This window comes from Mus musculus, chromosome 15 (assembly GCF_000001635.26).
Source record: "Mus musculus strain C57BL/6J chromosome 15, GRCm38.p6 C57BL/6J".
Taxonomy (NCBI): domain Eukaryota; kingdom Metazoa; phylum Chordata; class Mammalia; order Rodentia; family Muridae; genus Mus; species Mus musculus.
In genome coordinates this window covers 36,866,320-36,882,040 of record NC_000081.6, presented here as the reverse complement: position 1 = coordinate 36,882,040, position 15,721 = coordinate 36,866,320, and the positions used below count along the sequence as shown (strand labels likewise).

The 15,721-nt window shown below is 47.2% G+C and overlaps 2 long non-coding RNA genes across 2 annotated transcripts; one reads left to right on the top strand and one right to left on the bottom strand.

Annotated features, from left to right (window-relative positions):
- Positions 1-1,999: 1,999 nt before the first annotated feature.
- Positions 2,000-11,541, top strand: Gm10384. The gene is made up of 2 exons (XR_875155.3): positions 2,000-2,353; positions 9,624-11,541. It is a non-coding gene; the product is annotated as a predicted gene 10384 (long non-coding RNA).
- A 1,171-nt stretch (positions 11,542-12,712) lies between these two features.
- Positions 12,713-14,319, bottom strand: Gm41299. The gene is made up of 2 exons (XR_875154.1): positions 13,880-14,319; positions 12,713-12,937 (listed from the first exon to the last, which is right to left on the bottom strand). It is a non-coding gene; the product is annotated as a predicted gene, 41299 (long non-coding RNA).
- Between the last annotated feature and the right edge of the window lie 1,402 nt (positions 14,320-15,721).

The following is a 15,721-nucleotide window of genomic DNA, read 5'->3' as shown; positions in this document are numbered from 1 at the left end:
CCCCAGAACCCACAGTAGAAGGAGAGAAATGATTTTTGGAAGTTGTCTTCTGATCTACACACACACACACACACACACACACACACACACACATACATACACAATCTACACACACATACATACACACACACATGCACATACACGTGCCATATGCACATACAATAATAATAAATAAAACAAAATCTACAGAGAGCAGTTGCTTAACACACCTGGCAGGACCATTGTTACTTGTGGAGTTGGACATTGCCCTCACCTCCAGGACTCTCCAGACACTGCCTCCTGCCACACCTCTGAGTAACTGAGCAACCAGCTGCCTTGCTCTCCAGCACAGCAGTTCCTTGTTTGAAGGATTTTCATGAAGTTGTTGGAAAGTTTTGTTTTTGTTTGTTTTTGTTTTTGTTTTCGAGACAGGGTTTCTCTGTGTAGCCATGGCTATCCTGGAACTCACTTTGTAGACCAGGCTGGCCTCAAACTCAGAAATCCACCTGCCTCTGCCTCCCAAGTGCTAGGATTAAAGGCATGCGCCACCACTACCCGGCTAGGAAAGTTTTTTTTTCAAGGTGCCCAGATTGGGTAGGCACAACTGACATGCACACGGTATGGGGTCTGGACAAACAACTACAAAGCACAGAGTGACCAGTTCTTACATACTTCAGGAGAGGAATGGCCAAAGAACAAAGAAAGACACCAGAATAGAGGGCAGCTTCAGACTTTACTCCAGAGACGCCACCTAAACATGACAACTTGACTGGGAAAGAACTACTAGAAAGAACCTAGTCCATGCTTCCAGAGGAGGGGCAAGGAGGAGGAGGAGGAGAGGGTGACCGGGGGTGGGGGGTGGGAGGGGGTCATAACAACTAAAAATCAGAGCTGCCTCCAAAGACATTTATGTGTTGTTTTGGGGTATTTTTGGTTTTGTTTGTTTTAATACTTAAGAATTACTGAGGACAATTTGTGAGTTATAAAAGAAGGTGCTGGGCAGCCAGGCTATAAAAAGCTTTTCTGAAAAAGACTACAAAAAAGGAATGTATTTGTTTATTTATTTATTTATTTATTTATGCACAAGTGTGTGTGTGCGCGTGCGTGCACAAGAGCACACATGCTGCTTAGAATAGGGTCCACATATTCATAGAATAAGGGACAAGGTCTAAGTGGAGACCCTTGTCACCTGTTGGTGTGGTTCTCTCTACTCCCACACTTGTTCACAGGGACAAACACTTAAGTTCTTTTGGACCCAGCCCAACTTCCTTTACACCTTTATAAGAAAGTATGAGTACACATTTCCCTTTTTCTAGCTCTACTTTGCACACAATGTACTAAAGAGCCTGTTCTTCATGTTGTTAGTCCTTCATACCTATGTTAGAGCTCTGTTCATACAGAGAGCCTGCCTCTGCTGTACAGTCAGGCTGAAAGCTGTCTAATGATGCTCTCTGGATGGATGTGGAGCCACTGCCTAAACCTACTGTTACATGAAGGCTGTGACCAACACTCCCAACACACATCACCTCACACATACAGAGTGCACCACTTCAATAAAATCTGAGAGGGGGATTGTTGGCCAAAGCCTTTACAATTTGATTAGGTGTTGCCAGATTGCTCTCCACTGGATCTATGCTAAAGTCCTACCATCAGTGTTCGAAAGAGCCAAGAGAAGATGCTATCAAAGTCTTTGTTTCCTGTCAATGAAATAGGTCACGGTGATAGCTCAATAGAGAATTAATTGTTATTTTGTGTATTGAGCTGAGGTCAAATGTCTTGTATGTATTTGAGTCAGCTGTCATTGTTTTCCTGTGAACTGATCTTGTTTGTTTGTTTCTCATTTCTCCCCCTGTGGGTTTATTGGCTATTTTCAAAAATCAATTTCTTACTTAATTCCATTTTTCTCCAACTTTCTTATCAATTTTAAGATTACTTCTTTGTCTATGATCAGAGAAACAATTAATATAAACATACATAGAGCTAATAAGTAACTCTTTTGACCATTTTAATGACTAAACAAAATTATTTTCAAGGAAAGTTCACCCCACCTTAACACGGGCCCAGGTTTCTGGCTGTCTCTTTTAATTTGCTTTCTTAGGGCCTTTGTACTAACTGCTTCCTCTTCCTGGAATAAGGCTTCCCTTTGTCCTCCTGGTAAGTTCCCCCTCACTTTCTCAAGGCCATGTGGCACTTCCTCATTTGAAAGGGCAAGCGGAGGAAGAGGAGACTCTGAAACCAGGAGGCCTCTGAAACCAGGAGGCCTTTCCCAAGTAAGGGCCGAAAGGAAGGAAGCAAATGAGGTGGATAAAGGATGGCAACTCAGCTGCAGGGGTGTTGCCGGACAGTCCAGAGGCTCAGCTGACTAAAGGTTCAGGTGAGGACATGGCTGAGAAAAAGACACTGTGAGGTCAGTGTGTGTGTGTGTGTGTGTGTGCGCGCGTGCGCATGTACAAGTGTATTATGTGAGTGTGTGCACAGGCACATGTGCATGTGCACATGTGAGTGTGTGCTTGTGTGTGTGTGTGAGTGCATGCATGTTGTACATTGTGTAAATGTGAATGTGTGTGTGATGTGAGTTATGTAGGTGTGCGAGGTGTGCGTGGTGACTGTGAATATGTGTATGAGTGAGTGTATATGTGTGTGTGCATATGTGTGAATGTGAGCGAGTGCATGTGTGTGTGCATCCATGTGCATGTGTGAAAGCATATGTGCTCATGTGTGTGTGTATGCACAAGTGTATGTATGTGTGAGATGTGTGAGAGTGTGTGCACATGTGGGGTGTGTGTGTGTGTGTGTGTGTGTAGGGGGGAAGTTAGTCTGGATGAATGCACTCATTGGGCAGAGCTTCCAGATAAAGGAGGAGACTTCTGGAAATCAAACTAAGAAATTAATGCTTTCTTCCTGCCAGTTGTCCTGACCCAATCGGTCAAGTGCAGGTCGCAGGCCAGGAGGCTCTGCCTCCATTGTTAGGATCCATCGTTACTGTGTGGTCATCAGCTTTCCTGTCAGCCTTTATCTGACAGTCAGCATTTTCTGCTGCCATCTTCTGTATCTCCTCCTCCCGAACTCCTTTAAGGATTCTGGTCTTCCCAGCGTCCTTATTCAATATTTATGTAATCTGAACCCATCAAGTATGCTTTGATCTGCAGCAAGGGCTGGGGGTGGGGGTGGGGAATCATCCAAGGCTGGTCTTCAGTAGCTATCTCTTGGCTGGGCCCCTGGGAACCACAGAAGGTGCAGGCACTCCTCTTTCTACAAAGGCTTTGTTTCTGCTGGGCACCTGCCATCCCCTCACTTCCACCCCCAGCAGGGAAGGAATTCTTTTTGTGTTTTAGCAAATTCTTTTCTAAAGTCCCATAGATTTTTGCCTTGCTTTTTCATCACGACATAGCAAGGAGAGAGATGTGCACAAGCCCTTACCAAACAGCACACCCCAGCAGGACCAGCACAGGCAACATGAGAGTGGATACAGTCTTCCTGTTGCAAGTTAAAATCCCCAAGGCCAGGCTGCCTGTCTTCTTCCATCAGAAAAACAGAGATGGTGGAGCCCAGGTGACTCACCACTTACAGCAGCATGCACCTCAATCAGGCTGCTAAGAGTGAAAGTGACCTTGGACTTGCTGCCAAGACTTTCAAAAGGTGAGGGCCAGTTTAGACATCTGTATTGACGGCCTGCAGCACTGAGAATCTGCAGGTTCTCACAGCCACCATCCACTGTCTCAGCCCACCCATGGGAAGAATGCCTTCGTGGTGGCGGCAGCTAGGATGTCTTGCACTGTCAACTAGCTGTGAGACTTGAAGAAACTAAGCTTCCTGTGGGAAGGAGGCAGGGAGAACATACGCTACACAGGGCTTGTTCAATGAGCATATTAAAGAAGCAATAATGCGGCAGGAACGGCGCAGGTCGGGGTGGATAAATACACAATGCTGTACTTCCTCTCAGGCTTTCTACCTATGCTTCATAAACATCACTAATCAATCATGACCTCTCTTTCTCTCTCTCTCTCCTTGAAAGCATGTACCACCCCTGGGAGCCATAGCTGCTGACAAAGATCCCCGAGAAAGTGGAGATAGCGTTAGACTCCCTTGTGAGGTTAAACCTTGTGGTTCATAGTTTAAGAGGCCTTATTGGTACTTTAAGTCCAAGTTTATTCTTGTGGAGAGGAGACAATGAGCTACTGGTTTATTGGATGAATGGTCGCAGGCAGGAGCAGGGCTGGACCTAGAAGAAGTTAGTCCTTGGGCTTCCTAAGACCTCAGTCCTAGGGCTTCCATGGCTGCATTGAGCAAGATGGAGGTGGGGATGCTTGGTGCCTGTCTCCATGGTGACATCAGTCTCTTCCCCAGAAACTGGAGACTGAACAGGAAGAACAGGGAAAACCAGTCACACAGCTCGGAAGCCTTTGGTGATTTGTGGTGCACAGAGAGAGCAGAGAATGGCTCCCTCCTCACCTCCCCCGTCAGACGTTGTTCCGAGTTTTTCATTCGTTGATTTGTTGTCTAGTTTTCCAGTCTTTCCCATCTTTAGCCACGATGATGATGTTAATGTGGGTGAATGAATTGAGACTCTTGCTTGGGAAATTCTCAGCTGCCCCCAACCATCCCCCCGCCCCCCATCACCACAGGCATTTGTTGCTTCAGGCAAAGTATAGCACCACGAGACAGACAGACACAGATTGCTTCTGAGATTCAGAAGTCGGACATGGCTTCCTATTCGTCACAGCATAGTGTTTGGATATCAAAAAATCAAGGTCCTAGCGGTGACTTTTCAGAGTGACAGATCTGCTATGGATCACCATTGTGTCTTGTTGTGTGGACACTGCTACCTTATAAAGGAGGAAAATAAAATGCAGAGTAGAATGAAGTGGAAAGTTACTGTGGACAGGAGGATGCCATATGTAAAAGTTTTAAATGGATACAGCAATGGATGTGGTCTTGAAAAGGCATGAACTAGTAACTGCGGAGGGAGGCTCTTCAGGGCACATCAGCTCCTGTCTACTCTCACTTTAGGGAGTGGGAGAGAGTGGAGGTATTTGGCACTATCTGTAGTAATTAATTTTATTTTTAAGTAGAGAGATCTAACACAAATATGGTACAATGTTAACATCTGTTTATTCTTAGAGGCAGATGCAAAGGCGTCATTTTATTTTTTTGCATGTTAAAATACTTTGTAATTTTCCTTAAAAGTTTAAAAACCATACATACACACACCACCACACATATATATGTTTCATACATATCACACATACACACCTACACTACCCACCTATCATACATACCACACACACATGCCATATACATCATACATAGCACACACATCAAATATATACACATATATCATACACACACACCACAACCCAGGACGGACCCGAACACTTCAGTTCCTTAATCATCTATTTGCAAGCTGGAGACAAGGATCTAAGTTTAAAGACTCACGCATGAGAGAGAGAGAGCGAGAGCAAGTGAGAGAGAGAGAGAGAGAGAGAGAGAGAGAGAGAGAGAGAGAGAGAATTGGGCTCCAAGGGTCACAGGATGCAGCCACTGTGCTCCCTCTCTAGGGAAGAGGAAATGACTGAAAAGTCCCAGCAGCACAGTAGGCTCTGGCAGGATTATCTGCATCCTGCAAAGCACAGACACAACTAAGTGTGTCCCATGGCCCAAGGAAGAAGCTGAGAGGAGAAAGGCCCCAGAATTGGCTGTTCCTGCTCGTCACAACAGACACCAATCGGGGCGAGCAATAGAAAAGATGGAGATGCTGATAATCTGGCTAATGAAGGATGAGTAAGACACAGGCCCTGCTCTCAGGGCCACAAGCTTATCTTGAGGGCAGAGAACACATAAGTCATTAGGGTGTGGCATCCTGGGGGGAGAGGGACAGCTAAGTGATACAGAAGCTCTTTGTACAGAAGTGAGACGCTTCCTTAGTCAGTCGGTGCTCCCTAAAAGTGGTCATAAGAAAACAACTTCAGGGAGGAAGTGTTTGCTCTGGTGTGAGGCTGCAGAAATTCTGGTCTTCAAATGGCTGGAGGCTGTTGTTCCTGGGCTGCGGTAAGTCAGAACATCATACAGGACCAGTTACTAACCTCATGGCAACCAAGAGAGAGAAGAGTAAGAAGAGAGGGCGCAAAAGGACCCTTCAAGGGCACAACCCAGTGACCCCCTTCCCATGCAGTTCCCAACTCGGGCTCCAGCTGCCACAGTCCCACTTCCCAGTTGTCTTGGCTCATGGAATTTGGAATCTACCAGTGATCTGGTGGTGAGAGCTCTCAAGACCTCGCCATCTCTGGAAATGTCTCTGCAGACACACACAGAAGTATATCTTACTAGTCTCCTAGGTGTCTCTCAAGACACCCATCAACCATCAACACTAGAGCCACATCTGTCCCTCTCCTAGAACCCTCTTTGGGATAGGATATGCATCAGTTCTCTGTGGCTGAGTAAGAAATTGCCTCAACATTTAGCAGCTTAAAGCAATAAGCACGACCTTGTGACATTGACGTCGGGAAGCATTTTCACAGGGCCACCAGGCTCAAGGTGGCTCAAGAGTACCAGGCTACCAGCATCTGAAGGCTTACTGAAGGTAGGCTGTACCACTCCAAGAGAGTTCACTCTCCTGGCTGGCTAGTGCTGGCCACTGGCAGGTTAATTCTCACTGTGTGGTCCTCCTTGTGGGCCTGCAGGCATTCTTCAGAGTGAAAGTCTGAGAAGAGGCAAGGAAGAAACAGCATCTCCTTCTTGAGAGGCAGAAGTGATGGAGAATAGTGTTTTACAAACCAGTCATACCAAAGTCCGAACTGCAACCAGATCTCTGGGTACAGAAACTGGCATATGAATACACAGTACACAAAAACATCCCCCAACTTAGTATACACCCAATTACAATAATAGTACTGGAGGTTCAGTTGACAAGATTGGAACTTGGGGTCCGCCATACTTGGGAAAGAATAGATATCTAAACAGCAAGTGTAAAGCAAAACTGTACCACTCATGGAATGGAGTGCTCAGGAGAGTCCAGAAAGTCCCACCAGACTCAAGGAACCAGGGAAGTAGAAGCCACATAAGTCACAAGCTCCGATAAGTTCCGATCCTTCCTTTAAAACAGAATGTTGAGATTCAAAAGCGCTGGGCAGGGCAGTCAGGCTGCAGCAACTCTAATCCTGAGCCTTGGACCTGGGTACCAGAATGCTGGCTCGACAGAGCGGGATACAGCCACGGGCACAAAGGCTTTGGAGTTGAGGCTAAACTACCCAACTGCTACCTAAATATTGATTTAGAGGCCCAGCCAATCACTTCCCACAACACTGAAAAAAAAATCCTACTTCAGCTTCAGGAAGTGCTCCATCCACATTTTGCAATCTAAATCTCTTAAGTGAAATCACTTTAATGTCTGCACTTGTGTTGTTTCATGCCTTAAGGGTCAGCATCATTTTTATTGTGAACAACATGAGGAAAGGAATTTGGGGAGATTGCAAAAGGCTCTGAACAGAGCTCACAATCCAGCACACCACAGTTTTCCAGTGTCCACGGCTAGGCTGGGAGTACCTCGGGCAAAAACATCCACGAAAGAGGCAAGTGAGGGCCGAAACAGCCCACGCAGAAGCTCGCCATCAGGACTTTTTGTCACTCCCAGTGTCTGCTCTCTGGTGGATTATGGAAGGGATAGCTGTGGAGTTCTTTGGCCCTTGGCAAAACAGGACATTAGTAGCACACTGTGCAGATTCCTGCTGGAAGCAGCCCTGTCCCGTGTTCATCTCCACAGCTGCTCAAATCAATCCCTTGCCAGGCAACCGACCACTCTAAGAGTATCAGGACCCTTCCTCACTATGTCTGGCAGAAATAAGGACCTCTGCTTACTAATTCACTTCAAATCTAAGCAGATTCTAGGCTCCAAAAAGGCAAAAACCAAGGCTGAGTAGGGGTAAGACAACAGTGGGCACCAGAGAGCCTGCCGTGCAGGCTGGCTGGAAAGAGACTACTGAGAAAGCCAGCCCCCTAGGAAGGGCAGCTGAGTCCCAGCAGCATCTTTTAGCTGCTCCCCTCTGACCGGCCCACCTGTCACTGGGGTGTTTCATCTCTGTCCGAATTGGTTCAAAGAAGCATAAAGCAGAGAGACATGAGGCTAGACCCCCCCCCCCCAGCCGCAAGCTCATCTGGACCCAGCAGCAGCTCGCACTAGATGGCTTTATTTGCTCACAGGATTTCAGGGGACCCTAGGCTGAGTTAAGCTGAGGGAACTGACATGCAAATGGGTATTGTGCCAGAGCAAACTGATTCTGTAACCACCTCAGGGCCTGTTTATACGAGACCTAGAATCTTCTCTTTTGGCAACTCTCCAGCCTGCCCCGGCATGACTTAACACGGAAATTTGGTTTGATTTTTTTTTTAAAGCACTCTTTGGGATTCTATAGCTCTGCAGCAGGGCAGGCTCTGCACTGAATTATTGAACAGTGCGGATGTTTGCCTTCCCTGTGACAGCGTTTCCTCTCCGCAGCTCCTTGTCAGGCCACTCATTTCAAATATGCAGCAGGGCTGAGCCAGATTCCAGTCATGTTTGAACAGTTGCCAAGACTCCAGGGGCACCAGGCCTGTGGGGCTCCAGGGTCACGGAGACCTCAGCTTTTGGCACATGCATAGCTTGGTGACTTCTAGCTATTGTTCTGAAGGGATGAAATCTTAGCGGCATCGAAACCCCATACCATTAACCCTCCCCCAGCTTCTTCATCTGCTTTGCTATTTTTTGCTAATGGTACCAGCATCTCTCCAGTTGCCCAAATGCCTGCCTTGGCTACACCCTTAACCCTCAACAGGTGCTTGGTGTCAAGTTTGGTGCTGGTGCTTGTGAAACAGTTCCCAGTACTAGTCAGCGCACCCTATTCCCACTACTGGAGGCATTCAACAGCTAGATTTATTGCTGGTTGACTGGTTGGATGATTGGTTGTTTGAGCTGCTGTGCTGGGGCTCAAATCTGGAGTCTCTAGGCAAACATTGTCCCTAAGCTACATCTGCAGCCCTTCTTCCGGGTTCTTAAGACACTTTTCCAGTTAGCATCCCTTTACCCAATTCTTTGGCTGTAATCTCATCCTATTAATGTCCAACACCCATTTTTTAAATAAATATGAAGATATAGTCTGCTTTGCTTGTTGCTCAGTGAGAGTTCAATTTGGATGAATTCTGCTACCTACAACCTTGAAAACTTACTTGACCAGTAATGTAGGAATAATAGCATGAGAAGTAAAGATGATAAAGTGAGTGAGGGAGGTGGTTTGACATCAGATATCCAGGCAGTGCTGCAGAATGTTCAGTTTCTCCATATCTGATGCTTTGTAAACGCTGACTTCTGCTTTCAACTTTCTGGGGTTATTGTTCGTTGTTTTTGAGATAAGGTCTCAGGCTGGCCTGTATAGCCCTAGATGTTCTGGAATTTGCTATATAGGCCAGGCTGGCCTTGAACTCACAAGATCTGCCTGCCTCTGCCTCCCCAGTGCTGGCTTACAGGTGTGCACCACCACACCTGGGTCTCATCTTCATGGTTCAACCTACCTGGAATATCTTGTGAGATAAACATATGTTCTCCAAATGTGGCTGGCTGATGTGTTTGTGATTTATGTAAACCATTTTCTTTTTTTCTTTTGCTCTTCCTGCAGGGCTAGGGATTGAACTCAGGGCCCTATACGCATGAGAAGTGCTCTACCATCAAGCTGTACTCCAGTTCCATGGTATCTACAATCAAAGACTGTCACAAAAGTTCTCACTCTAAGGACATCTTGGTGCTCTGACCTTGGCACTTACATGGCAGACAATTGTTGCTGCGGTTGCTTTGAGCCATTTATTATCCTTGGTGACTCTCTTGGCATATAGTGAATACCCCAAGAGCAGAAAGAGAAGGGTATGTGTCCATTTACTCAGCAAGCACGTGGAAGCAATTCTGGGTTATCACTGTCCTGGACACTGAAATTACGAATGTATTCGACATGATCTATAGTCACCAAGATACTGTCTGCAGACAACTGTGTCCCTTTAGTTTAAGCCGGATAGCTTTTATTATTTTTATTTATTCATTCATTCATTATAATAGCATCTTGGGGCAGGCAGTGCTGGCATCTATATAAAGGCAGCAACAATGTAACTAAGCGCTGGATGGACTAAGGAAGTAGATCAAGGGCTCTGAGACATTGGCTTGGAAGCCTCATTGACACAGGTTGAAGAAGCATGCACCTACCGAGGTTCCCAAAAGATGCCATCTTCATTGCTGGCGTCCATTTGAAGCCTCACACAGCTGATGGAACTGTAGCACAAACCTGCATTCCAGTTACAAGAAAGTGTCATGGGAGCATTCAGAGCTTTCCGAATCCACCAAGGGAGCAAACTGTAAGGGCTTGGAATGGGCGGTTGAATGTTAAACTACAAAATCCTTTCTGTTACAGAACTCCAGCCTGGGGAGAGAGTCATGAATGCATGCAAACATCACAGTCAGAGTGGTACAGGTGAGCTACGAAAGCCAGAGAAATGATTCCCGAGCCAGACGAGGGCCTGTGCACAAAAGGGAGAGCTTTGCAGCCCCAGGAAGGTTACTTCCTTTGCTTGCTGTGCTTGTTTGTATGGTACCAGCACATCCTATGTGCTAGGCAAGTATTTCCCCACAGTAGGCCAAGTTTAAAGTCTTGGTGATATGGAAGACGACTCAGCAGGTAAAGCGATTGCCACCTAAGTAGTATAAGGATGGAGTTCAGATCTCCAGCGCCCGTGTAAATGTTGGGTGGGTGTGGTGGCCTTCCTGCAATCTCATTACCCCGGAGAGGAGGCCGAGGATTCCTGAGGCAAGCTGGCTAGCTAGCTAAGCTGAATCAGCCATCTCTAGGTTTAAGTGAGGGACCTGACAAGCTCTGAGTTCAACAGAGAGACACTGCCCCAATACATAATGTGGCAGGTAATCAAGAAAGTCACTAAACACCAACCTCTGGCCTCCACACGATACGCACGCACAGATGTGTGTGCCCACACACTTGAATTGATACACCTACACACATCACACCCGTCCACAGCAAATAAAGATAAAACGTATCCTGAAGGTACTGGGCAGTCACGCATGATTTAAGCAGGTGAGTCATTTGGTCCTGTGTTAGCTATGGAAAGACCTACTTGGTTTTGAGAAGGGCAAGGCTAACAGGAAAGAATGACAGTTAAGAGTCTACTTCCTCCAGGAAGAGATGCTATGACTCAACCAAGGAGGTAACAGTAAGGCTAAGGCTGGCAGACACAAATGAGGACTAGCAGAAGCCAATGGCCATTGCCAACGGCCTGGTCTGGGTGGCTGGGACTGCAGTATGCAGCAGCATCAAGAGGTATATCTAACAGGATATAAGCCTGTGGGGAGAAAGCAAAGACTCCAGTCTCTAATACAGAAACTCGGAAGTGTGGTGGCTTTATCCAAGTCCAGATGGCTAGAAAACAGTTGGGCTGTCCAGCTCTGGAACTTGTATGGCTTGGGTTGTGTAGTCACCACCTTCTGACTTTTGCTCCTCCCCCATTTCATTTTAAATAAAATGTCTTTCAGAGAATTCATATGATTGTGAGAATCTGACTTCTAACTTTCTGCAAATAGACACTTAACCTAGGCAAAGCCAAACAGAACTAATGTTTAGGCACAGCAATAGGGCAAGAGTGATCACATGACTTAGACTGCGCTCACCAATGCACAGCTAGGCTTCTGGACCTGTTACAGAGAAGACAGTCTGTTCTTGCGGCCAGGCTGACAAGTAGACATCCCCCCCACCCCTGGGAGCGGTCATGTGACTCTGGATGCGTGTCACAGCACAGGTTGCCGGAGGCTGGAGTAGCTAAAGCTATTGCCACAACTATTCTAGTAGATATTCAGAAAGCTCTAAGTGGATGATTCTGGGTTTCTTGGGTGGATGCGTGTGCGGGGCAGTCACATTGGCCATGCTGAGACGCTCTGTTTGACCGCTTCCTTTCAGTGTTTCAGGATACAGATGAGCAGCCTATGAGCATGGACCTGATGGGTCACCCATGCCCTCCTTCATTGGGTAATCCCAGTGTGACAGCAGGGCTGGTCTCCATTGTCTCACAAGCCTGCTTTCTGAGGGTTGATGGAGCAAAGCAACTGGTCTGACTAAGTAGCTAAAGGCTACTTTAATCAAGAAGAGATCTAACATGTAAGAAGATACACAGCATATTCTCTTAGTAGGGCAAGCCACACAGCATCCGTTAACTTCTGCACACTTGTGAGCAGCCACAGTTTATTCTGTGAGTGGAACTAGCCCCAGTCTCCATGTCACCCCTGCCCTTGACAGAGAAAAGGCTGTAGACATTAGGAGCACCCTGGCTCAGGCTGCAGGTGACTAACTCACTGCCCTCTTATTTCCTTGCCATCTCCCCACCTGCACAGGAACTAACAAATGTTCCCAGCTTTAATTACAGGAATGACCAGAGGGGACATGCAGCTTTCTTCTCTCCTGCTGAGACTATATGAGCATGTTAGTTAGCAGGTGGAATTTCTCTTGGGCTCTTGGGGAATTGAGGGCTAGGCTATGGAAGAGAAGGAGAATTCTGAGCAGGAATTGTTGCTCCTTCCCAAGCTGTAAAGGTGAACAAGCCAGGGCTTCCCACATACCACCCTGGAGTGTCTGTGTCCGGAGCCCGACACAGGGAGAGCAGAGGCCTGAGTGTACTTAGGCCTCACAGAGGCTTTTCTTCTGAGAGAAACATTACTGTGTCAGGGATTGTATTGGTTTAATTGTTGCTGTGACAAAACCAACGTTAGGAAGGAAGGGCCATCGGGCTCACGGTTCCAGCGTACAGTCCATCACAGCAGGGAAGCCATGGAGATAGGAGTTAAAGAGGCTGATCACAACTAGTCAGGAGGTGAGAGGGATGCATGGACATGGTGGGTCGCCAGGTGCTCAGACAGACAGCTCCTTTTATTCAGTCCAGGTGCAACCTGGGGAATGGTGCAGACAGCACTCAGGGTTAGAGCCGCCCACCTCAACCAATCACATCATCTAAAAACTCCTCCATGCATTGCTCAGAGGTTATTTTCCTTGGTGACCAAGGTGACAATCACTATTACCTATCTGGGCCAGGGAGTGTGATTTAGCTTATAAGCATATCTGCTGTGCAAACACAAGGTCACATCCCCAGCAGCCATGTAGGTGACCCCCAAGCAGGGCCACCTATGAGCCTGTGAGACCAGTGCTGTCAGGGGTATACAAAGAGTGGTAAATGATAGGGTGTGACACCTGGTGTCCTCTGACCTCCTCATGTGTAGGCACTGACTCTTACACATGTGCACATGTGCACCAACACACACGAATTAACAATTGCAAGCACACACACACACATACATACAGTGGAAGTTTCTAAGCCATTAGAAAATCAAGGCAAGTGTTGGATTTGTACCACCATCACCACCTGTCGGAGCTGCCTTGGGGATTATCATTGGCATTGTGAGCCCATGTGCTGGCCATTTTGCTAAACAGACGCTGGCCCTTTCTGCTGTCTGTTTGAACCCATCCGTCTGCCCTGCCCCACTCCATTCCCGCACACTGTCCCTCAGTTACCCAGTCTTCCCCACTCCTCAGGGAAAGCAGTGTGTTGGATCACAGCGACCCTGCCACAGCAGACTCAGGAGTACGCATGGGAGAAGAACCTGCGTGGCAGCTGGTCGTGGAGAAGGTGAGCAGCTGAGTGACAGACTGCTGAGTGACAGATAGACTTGTGTCTGGCTTACCTACACAGTAGATCCAAGGGAGCTGTGCACACAATATAAAAAACACAAACTGTTCTTCCCACCCCTCTGACTCATGTTACACCCTCCTGGTTCCTCTGAATACTGCCCCCCCCCCCCCCCCCACATCAAATGCTGTTGTAACTTCCCACATACCTCATGAGTAGAGGTCTGGGAGGAAACCCAGACCATGGTTGAGTTGTCTGAAAGATTCTCTTAGACACCAACGAGTCACCAAGGCTTGTTGTCACACTTTCTAAGTCTAAAAGCAAAATGCTGCAATCTCTGGGCTCTCATTGGCCAAATACAGGCTGAAGGTGGCCATCAGTGATAGATGAAAATCACCACTATCGTGCACCAAGTCAGCTGTGGGTGGTCTTGAACCACACAGAACTTCTCTGCAGCCCATTCCACAGCTGGGCACACTGAGGTGCAAAGAGAATACCAGACCTGTCCAAGGAGCACATGGAATGCTGGCAGAGCCGGGGACTTGAACCCAGACCTACCCTGTTCCCAGCTAACACTGGGTGCCCCAGGAAGAGCAGAGTTATGAACTCTTCGCTGCTGCATTTTCGAGTGAAGTCTGAATATTTTTCCTGTGGCTCAGCTTTTCTCTTACATCACATCTGACCTATTCCAGAGATAGCTGTCCCTTAGAAAACCATTAAGACAGTCTTGTGAAAACCACCTCTGACCAGATGAATCGGAACAGAGGTGAACATAACAAAACAGAGCCCTCGGTGCTCTAAGGGAGCCTGTGGCTTTTCTGGCCTCCTGGTGTTGGGACAGGTAGAAATGTTATTAGGCAAAGCCACAGAAATAACATCCCAAATTAAGGTTTAATCTCCAAGCCACTGTAAAGATAATGGGTACACTTTATACTAATTGCTGAAGTGAGGGGTTAAGGGTGGCACGTGCTAGAAAAGAGCTCATGGCTCCAGCATCTTTATACGCAAACCAGAGTTTGGAGTGCCAACCCTCACCACAGAGGCCTGGAATAACAATGCCTCTCAATTGGCCAGAGACAGATTTAGAAAACTCTGGCTTGCCATGGGTGGACCAGCTCCAGTCTCTCAACTAGAGATGACCAGAGTGACCTCACAAACCAAGGGCCCTGAGACAGGGTTAGGCTCACTTCAAGCTGGAAATCCTGCTAGCTTATAAAGCGAGCTTCCAGGCCACAGGCATTCTGAGTGCCATATCTGTCGCAGGCTTCTCGTTTTAGGGAGTGTTTGAGTCACTGCTGTCCTCACACCTCAAGGGACAGCAGGCACCAGGTATTGAGACTGTAGTGACCTGCAAGCAGAAGCCCAGCAAAAGTGAAAGTAACCAGATATTCCCCCATGCCAGTATCACACACACATACACACACACACACACACACACACACACACACACACACACACACAGAGAAAGACAGAGAGACAGAGACAGAGAGACAGAGACAGAGAGATAGAGACAGAGAGAGATAGAGACAGAGACAGAGAGAGACATAGAGACAGAGAGAGACAGAGAGACAGAGAGAGACATAGAGACAGAGAGAGACAGAGAGAGATAGAGACAGAGAGAGACAGCGAGAGACATAGAGACAGAGAGAGACAGAGAGAGACATAGAGACAGAGAGAGACAGCGAGAGACATAGAGACAGAGAGAGACAGAGAGAGACATAGAGACAGAGAGAGACAGATAGACAGAGAGAGAGACATAGAGACAGAGAGAGACAGCGAGAGACAGAGAGGCTTTATAGACTTGTGGTATTTCTCTATGGAGGTGTGTGTGTGTGTGTGTGTGTGTGTGTGTGTGTGTGTGTGTGTGTTCCTTCATTCCCCTGAACATCTCTGCACTGAATGCCAGTTATGTGCCAGCATCATCTGGGTGATGATTAAACCCTGACAATACAAACATCCTGGAGAAGATGTATATGGTGGTTTGAATGCTTGGCTCATGGGAAGTAACACTTTTAGGAGGTGTGGTCTTGCTGGAGTGGGTGTGGCCTTG